Below are 8,161 nucleotides of genomic sequence, written 5' to 3'. Positions count from 1 at the left end.
CAGGGGCGCCTGGGTGGCTCAGTCGTTAAGTGCCTGCCTTGGGCTCGGGTCGTGATCCCAGGCTCCTGGGATCGAGCCCCGCATCGGGCTCCCTGCTCCGCGGAGAGCCCGCTTCTCCCTCTCCCACTCCCCCTGCTTGTGTTCCCTCTCTCGCTGTGTCTCTCTCTGTCAAATAAATAAATAAAATCTTTAAAAAAGAAAGAAGGAAGGAAAGGCAGACAGGCAGGAAGGCAGGAAGGATGCAGGGAGGGAGTGACAAGAGAGTAAATGAGTAGAGCCAGGGAAATTTTATATTGATTGAGGATTTGAGGAAGTGGACCGGGGGACAGCAAATTAGGAAATGCATAACGCATAGAGAATGTGCTTTCTGGAGCAGTCCGAGATCAAAGATCCCACGCAAGGGCCTGGAATCCATAAGTTTATTTTTAGTGCCAAAAAATGTTTCAGAGAAGCTGCAGAAAAGCCTTCAAAGTTTTCTTTTAGGATCACATTTACCCCCAAAAGAAATTGGCAAAGTGTTATCCATAAAGCCGGGCAGGATTTCTTCTAGACTCCTACTTTGCCAGAAGATTCTTCTTTGGTCAAGTAACACCCAGTATGAAGAGAAAATGGGTGCTAGGGAAAGAAATGTGGGCAGAAGTTCTTGAAAAATAGCCCGAGCAGAGGAAGACACTGAGTGACTGGGAGTTACAGGGACCTGATGGCTTTTAATATTTGAGGTTCAAAAAGAAAACTATCGTGAGAAAGAAAGTAGCTGGTTTTTGCTTGTTTGTTTTGCCTTCCCGCATTGCCTTGGGGACCCGGAGCACTAGGAGGTGCCGATCCCTATTGTCTCTGTGTTTCTCCTACATTGTGAGGAGATCTGCGATGTTAAACAGCTCATCTGAATTGCAGACAAGAGGTTTTGCAGATGCCAATCGGCTCTGGCATCTAAAACTCCAGGTCATATTTACATGGAGTCTTGGGTTCAAGATAACTTTATTTGCATATAGTATGGTAAAAATAATGACGGAGAGTAGTGCTGTGGTGGTGTTGGCTAGGTTATCTCCCCAGGACATTACCCCAGCTTTCAGACTGTCAAGGTATGAATGAGCAAGAGACTTCCTCCAGTTGTCCAGAAGGCGAGGCGTGGCACTTCCTGTTTCTTAGCGAGAGGTCCTGAGTCTTAACCACCTTTTGGCAGTGTATGAGTTTCTTAATGCTGCTGTAACAAATACCATTGTCTTAGTGGCTCAGTACAACACAGATTTATTATCTTCCAGTTCTGGAGGTCAGAAGTCTAGAAATAGGTCCACAGGGCTGCATTCCTTCTGGAGGCCGTATGGGAGATTCTGTTTCTTCACCTTTCCCGGCTTCTAGAGGTGGCTCACATTCCTTGGCTCATGGCCCCTTCCTCCATCTTCCTTCCTCTCTGAACTCTGATTCTATCCTCATACCTCCCCCCCACTCCCACTGCACAAGGACCCTCGTGATTATAATCCAGGATAAATCTCCCCATGTTAAGTGTCAACTTGACTTCTTGATCACATCCTTACACATCTTGATCACATCTTGATCACAACCTTAACTTCTTGATCACATCTACAAAATCCCTTTTGCCATGCAGGGTAAGAGAGAGGTTCAGAAGTTTAGGGTGTGGAATATCTTTAGGGTCATTATTCAGCCTACCATATGCAATCTTGACACAGGAGCAGCAAATTAAAATGTAAGGTATTTGAACATATTTGCCAATTAAAACTATATCTATATATGTATTAATGGTCCATATTCCACTTGATGCAAAAACATATATCTTCTTTAGCACTTATTATAGCTGTTTTAACATCACGTGGGCTTTGGTTCTCCAGCTGAAAGAAATATGTAGTCCAGAAAGCAGAGTTGTTATATACTATATCTTCCTAATTTCTTGACCTGCAATTTATTGGCTAAGAAATCCCCGTTCATGTGCCTGGGAGGAAAAATGGTGGCAACATCCTTGGTTCTCCCTATTGCCCTGCAGATATCTAAGTATTGACATGCAGATATTCAAATATTGACATGCAGAACTTGGCTCTAGATATTGACATGCATCTAGATTGTGACATACAGAACTTTCCATAATAGCAATAAAAATTAAGTGGTCACCCATTTTGCTTGGAACTGGATTGGGTGTTTTCCACACATATCTCATTTATTACTTAACCAGAACTTTCTGAAGGCTGTATAACTACATTCATTTTTGCATATGGGGCAAGTAAGGATCAGAAAGAGTAAGTAACTTGTTCAAGATGAAAAAACTAGTTAGTTGCACTGTTGAGAGCGGTGGTAAATGTGAGGAACTCCTCATTCCCAACACATAAACACACGCGTGTGCCCACACGCGCATGCTCACGCAGACACAACACAGATTATGGGGTTCTTTCATTTGGCTGACACATTTGTAGATATTTGGGCGATTCAAATTTCCCTCATAATTTTTAGAGGCATGTGCAAGATCAGATTGGAATGAGAGCTAACCAGTGGAATTTTGAAAATATGATGCATCTGAGCATGCGATACTTGAAACCTAGTTCGCTTTCATCACTCTCCCCTTTATTTCATTTATCTCATTTCATTTTCGAGTTGGCTCAGGTCTTTTAGCTGAAATGGCTCAATGGTCACTCCTGGTGTGTACATTTGTCACTAAATTTATTTTCTCAGCTATTCTTCACAGGACCTCTCCTCATTGCCTTTCCCATTTTAACCTACTGAGAAAAGCGCTCTCTCAGAACATCACACCACTGGCCCATATTAAGCATATTGATTTGAAAGAAATAACTAGAAGGTCACAGCAGTTGGGTGACAGTGAACAGTGGTGAGTGGGGGCTCTGCTGGTTAGCATCAGGGCTGGGTTTGTAGTCTTAGGTCTTATTCAACTCAAATCCCAGGGGTCATCAATAACAATGATGAGGATAAAATGGCCTCAAAGCATCGGGAGGGCAAAGGGGTAAGGCCTGTTGGATGAGTGGTTTCAAAGCCCCAGGAAAATGAACTGATAATCCCTAGGGGATTGCGCCCATGGAGGGCAATTCTGAGAGAGGTTTCCAGGCTTCCTTTCAGATAGGCTGCCGGGGGAGGAAGGAAAGAGGCTCGAGATGGAGGGAGGAGAGGTGGAGTAGGGGTGCTGGCGTAGAGGAAAATGCTCTTAGGTATTGGATCAGCATTCCACATGCATCATAAATAGACTTGTGTGTCTGTTCATGAGTGTCCTCCTGCTTGCACGGTCCTTCGAGTGCACTGTTGTTTGACCCTCAGCATATTTGCACGTTAGCTCCAATTTCATTTAAAATACAACCAAATGTGGGCTAAGAGGGTCTACACATCATCTCCTGTTAACTTCCAGAGACCAGCTCTTAGTCCAAGTTGCCATGAGAACCAAGGCCACGTGATCTCCAAGTCCTACTTACCGTCTCTGAAGATTAGGCCAAAGTCTTGTAATGAATCTTCAAATACTGATTTATATTCTTGTTCATCTTGTACAAACACACACACACACACACAATATCCTCCTAGGCCCTTCCCTGACATTGTAGAGAAAGGAGCACCGTACTTGGAGTCAAATTATGTGGGACCAACATACGACATTCTACTTCCTGGTCATGGAACATCCCTGAACCTCAGTATCTTCATCATTAAAATGGTGAAAATAACATCTATCAGGAAGCACTGTTATAAAAATCAAATGCAATTGGTGTGAAGGCTCTTAATAAAGTATTTAGTGAAATACAGATATAAATTTTTATTATTACTTCAGGAAGGAACTAGGCAGTTTTGGGGACCTACAACATTAAAAGTAATTAGTGTGGGGAGAGTCCCCAAGATGGTAAAGGGACAGGCACATGGGGAACAATAAGAAACCATAGAATTGTTTTAGATCCATAAAAAGCCACAGGGGTATCCCACAAGTTGTGGATAAGAAGATTGAGGCATTAAATTTTACCAGGCCCAACACACCATGGGTGACAACACTGATTTTAGAAGCCAGGTCCTCTGATTCCCAGTCGAATGCTTGCTCTGTGATAAGACAGAGTTTCAAAGGATTAACAAAAAGTGTCTTAAACTATCCTCTTAATATACCTACAGATGTTCATCTGTACCACATTGCTTTTTTAATTGATACGGTGCATGTCTCATACCTCCTCATCATTCACAACCTCACAGCCCCTTAGACTGCGAGTTCCTTAAGAAGTGTGTCCACTGTAATATGGTGTACACGTTAGCTTCAACACAGTTCCATGATTATAGCTGGAATTCAAATAAAATTCGCTCAATGAACTAATCTATTGGTTCCCATTTCTTAGGAATGCCTTCTGAGCATATAACCCTTTAGCTCTTGTCTTTTTTACAAAGCTTTACCTTAAAGTGAATGGTTATTTATTAAAGGGTTTGCTTATATGACCATCTGTAGATATATTAAGAGGATACCTGTTCTTTTGTCATCTCAGGGACTCTCTCCACACTACTTTTTTTTTTTTTTTTAATATGGACCGCTTCACAAATTCGCATGTTATCCTTGCGCAGGGGCCATGCTAATCTCTTTTAGTATATGTGCTGCCAAAACGAGCCCCACACTACTTACTTTTAATGTTATAGGTCCCCTCATTTAATGAGACCTTGGAGGACCAGCAGGGCTTTCACCATGAGAGCTGGCAGGTGAGAGAGGCCCATCACATGCAGATGGAAGAGTTGCCTGGCTGGGGAGAGCAAGCAGAGCAGCTGGGTCTTTACTGGGGCATTCTGGGAGGTAAGGAAAATAAACACAGTAATTCAAAGCATATTCCATCAAGTAGTCTGGATGGGCGAACCACATTCAAGATACTTTCTATTATCACTATTTGTATTTGCTATCACACATTGAAAGTCTTTTAGAAAATGTATATTATGACTGTGATAGACTGCCACAAATAGATAGATAGCCACAAATTTTGAGTGCCTGACATTTTTGTCCATCTTCCTTTTTCTGGTTCCTTTGAGAATCTTCTCCTCTCTTCCATATGGTCCCTCACAGGGGAGGAAGCATAAGCCAAGTTTGGCCAATCATGGTACATTACACTAGACATGGTGATTGGTTTCAAGATGAGCCTGGGGACCATACCAGACCAATCAGAGTCATTTTCAAGCAGAGATCTTTGGAAAGATCAACGTTTGCCCTTGAGTTTGCTAGAACAGAAGGATGTAAATCTTGACCGGCACTTAGAGGGTGACAGAGATTCTCTCCTGAGCAAACTGTAGTTAGGCTCCCCTGAGCCCTCTTCTCGACTAGGCCTCAACCTTGGCCTTCCATGTCCACCCTGTCCTTGCTGGGCCTGCACAGCCCAGGTTTAGCAAGAATCCGGCTAAGTCGGTTTATGGAGAATCCCTGCCCTCACCTGGTATCTGACCAAGTTCCTCAGACCCCATGTTGTTGTTTAAGTCCTTGGCCTGCCTTTAGCAAGAATCCCTCTACCCTTGATGTCTTCTCTGAGTAGTTTTCCCATCCACTGCCCCCCTCACCCTGCCCTTTGGCTATAAATCCCCACAGTCCTTGTATTTGGAATTGAGCCCAATCTCTGTCCCCGATTATGATAGTGTTGACTCCATTGCATTCTGACACTTTAACAAGTGTCAGAATAATTCTTTTTTTTTTTTAAGATTTTATTTATTTATTTGACACAGAGAGACAGAGAGAGCTTTCACAAGCAGGGGGAGCAGCAGACAGAGGGAGAGGGAGAAGCAGGCCTCCCCGCTGAGCAGGGAGCCCGATGCGGGACTCGGTCCCAGGACCCTGGGATCATGACCTGAGCCGAAGGCAGATGCTTAACCGACTGAGCCACCCGGGTGTCCCCAGAATAATTCTTTAACAGAGGCTAACAGAACTCATCAGAGCTGAGAGATGGGGAGGCAAAGCACTGACCACTTTTGAGACCAAGTGCCTAAAGCCAGAAACATTCATGGACCTTCCAGTTATGTGAGCCAGTTACCTCCTTTTTCCTTAACTACGATGGTGTTGAGGTTCTCTCACTTGCCATGGAAAAGGCTCCAATAAATGCAGCAAGTCCTTATTGCTTTGAGGAAACCTGACATAGACTAACTGGGTACAGTGGTATTAAAGTTAAAAATCCAAGACAGCCCAGATTTTTCCCCTGCCTCCTCTCTCCCAATGGCAATGGGAATGAGAGTAGGTATTTCTTGTGGATATTTTATTCTTTCCAAAATTAACATTTGTAAAACATCTGTTGTAAGGCAAACACCACACTAGTTTTATATAAGCTATTTTATTTAATTCTACCTCTCAAAGAAGTCCTTGTTATACCTAATACTCAGATAAAGCGACAGAGGTCCAATGTGTTTTAACAAACCTTGGAATGTCTACCACCAAATCACATGTTCTTTCTCCCACACCTCTCGAGATGCACTTTGATAAGGACCTTTTTTTCTTGACAAAGAACGTTGTTTCTTTTTGGTTCTACTTTATAAAAATTGTGGTGAAAATGTACCAACCATTTTACATTGTTTGTTGGTTAGTTTCTTTACACTCAAGCAAATGTGCTAGAAAAGAATGACACAATCTTAAATTTACCATACTTAGTTTCTGTGCGTTCTTTATCTACAATATGATATTTACCTAATAGTGTGAAGGGAAGCCTCAGTGGACGTAGACACTAAACACTCCCTGGAAAACTCTATGAGGCCACTAGGGTTTTACCGCTTCAGTGTAGTGGTATAGAAGCAGCCCTGGGTTATAGACATTTGGGCATCCCAAGGACAGCACTTTACAGCTGTCCCATGAAAGCACTTTGAAATTTCTCTCTTTTTTTTAAGATTTTATTTATTTATTTGAGAGAGAGAGTGAGCAAGAGAGAGAGAGAGAGAAGGAGCAGGGGGGAGGGGCGGAGGGAGCGGGAAAATCAGACTCCACACTGGGCAGGGAGCCCAATATGGGGCTCGATCTTGGGACTCCGGGATCATGACATGAATGACAGCAGATGCGTAATGGACCGAGCCACCCAGGTGTCGCACTTTGACTAACTTTCAAACTGGACAAACAAGGTTTCTGTTTCAGAGTTTTGGGTTTTTTGTTTTTGTTTTTGTTTTTAAACAAAAGTCTTTTTGATTCAGCTGGAAAGGAGACAGCAACCATTGTGATACCTTCATGAAACTCCTGGAATCCTCAAGCAGTAAGTTGTACAATAGGATAACAAAATTATGTTCCCAATCTTAAACCAGAAAGGAGTACTTTTAATCTAGCTGGGTTTCTAAAAAAAAAAAAAAAAAAAAGAATAATTCATTTTCCTTTGAGCCAACATGTCTTTAAAAATAGTTCTTTCATATTTTTCCTCTAGGAGAAAATAAGTTCGTATGTATTACCTCACAAGAAAGCTATATTCTTCTTGTTTTCATAAGTAATAGCTACATAAAAAGCATAATCTACCATTGTTGTTAGTGTTGCCAGATAGTCTGACTTGAGACTGTGAGTGAAACATTCTTCAGATGACAGCATAGCTTGTTAAACCTCGGAGGAGGTCTTCTAGTTTATTCCGGAAGGGCTGAACGCAGCATTTAGCACGGTGCCTCACATGTGTGACCCACTCAATAAATGAACAAGGGAGACTCCAGTAAATTGTGGATTCGGATAGAGAAAAAGCAACAGAGAGCTACATCAGAAAGACTTACATGATGACTGCAATCCCAAGGTATAATTTCAAGCACACAGTATCACAAGATCTGGCAACATTAACTCATCTGGGGCACTGAGTGGGTTGTTATTTACAACTGTTTCTGGTTTCTTGAAAAACAAAGCAAAACAAATCAAATCAAAACAATCCTCACCCATAGCAGGCTTTTGCAATCATAAATATTTTCCAATAATGTGGTGTTGAAGTTGTGAATTAGAAATGTAATATTCAAAGCGGTTTACATTGCTCTCTTTCCTTCCCTTTCCCCTCTACCCCATTCCATCCTTTGCAAAATCAAAAAGTATATAAGTACATTTCAAGCATGTTTCAGTGTGCATCGATCCTGGGGATAAACCAAGGGTCCATTAATCACTCCAATATGCAGTTCTAACATGAAACAAGAACCAAATCCCCCTCCCTTTTTTTAAAAAAACAGACTTACTTAAATTTTTAGAGCAGTTTTAGGTTCACAGCGAAATTGGGTGGAA

The 8,161-nt window shown here is 42.2% G+C and overlaps 1 pseudogene; it reads right to left on the bottom strand.

The window, feature by feature from the left end:
- Positions 1-4,494: 4,494 nt before the first annotated feature.
- LOC114218128 (U6 spliceosomal RNA) lies at positions 4,495-4,585 on the bottom strand (annotated as a pseudogene).
- Between the last annotated feature and the right edge of the window lie 3,576 nt (positions 4,586-8,161).

This window comes from Eumetopias jubatus, unplaced genomic scaffold (assembly GCF_037043125.1).
Source record: "Eumetopias jubatus isolate StellerSeaLion01/CBP00866 unplaced genomic scaffold, mEumJub1_p1.0 scaffold_11, whole genome shotgun sequence".
In the NCBI taxonomy this organism is placed as follows: domain Eukaryota; kingdom Metazoa; phylum Chordata; class Mammalia; order Carnivora; family Otariidae; genus Eumetopias; species Eumetopias jubatus.
The sequence above is the reverse complement of the archived record's forward strand: the minus strand, read 5'-3'. Positions and strand labels throughout refer to the sequence as shown.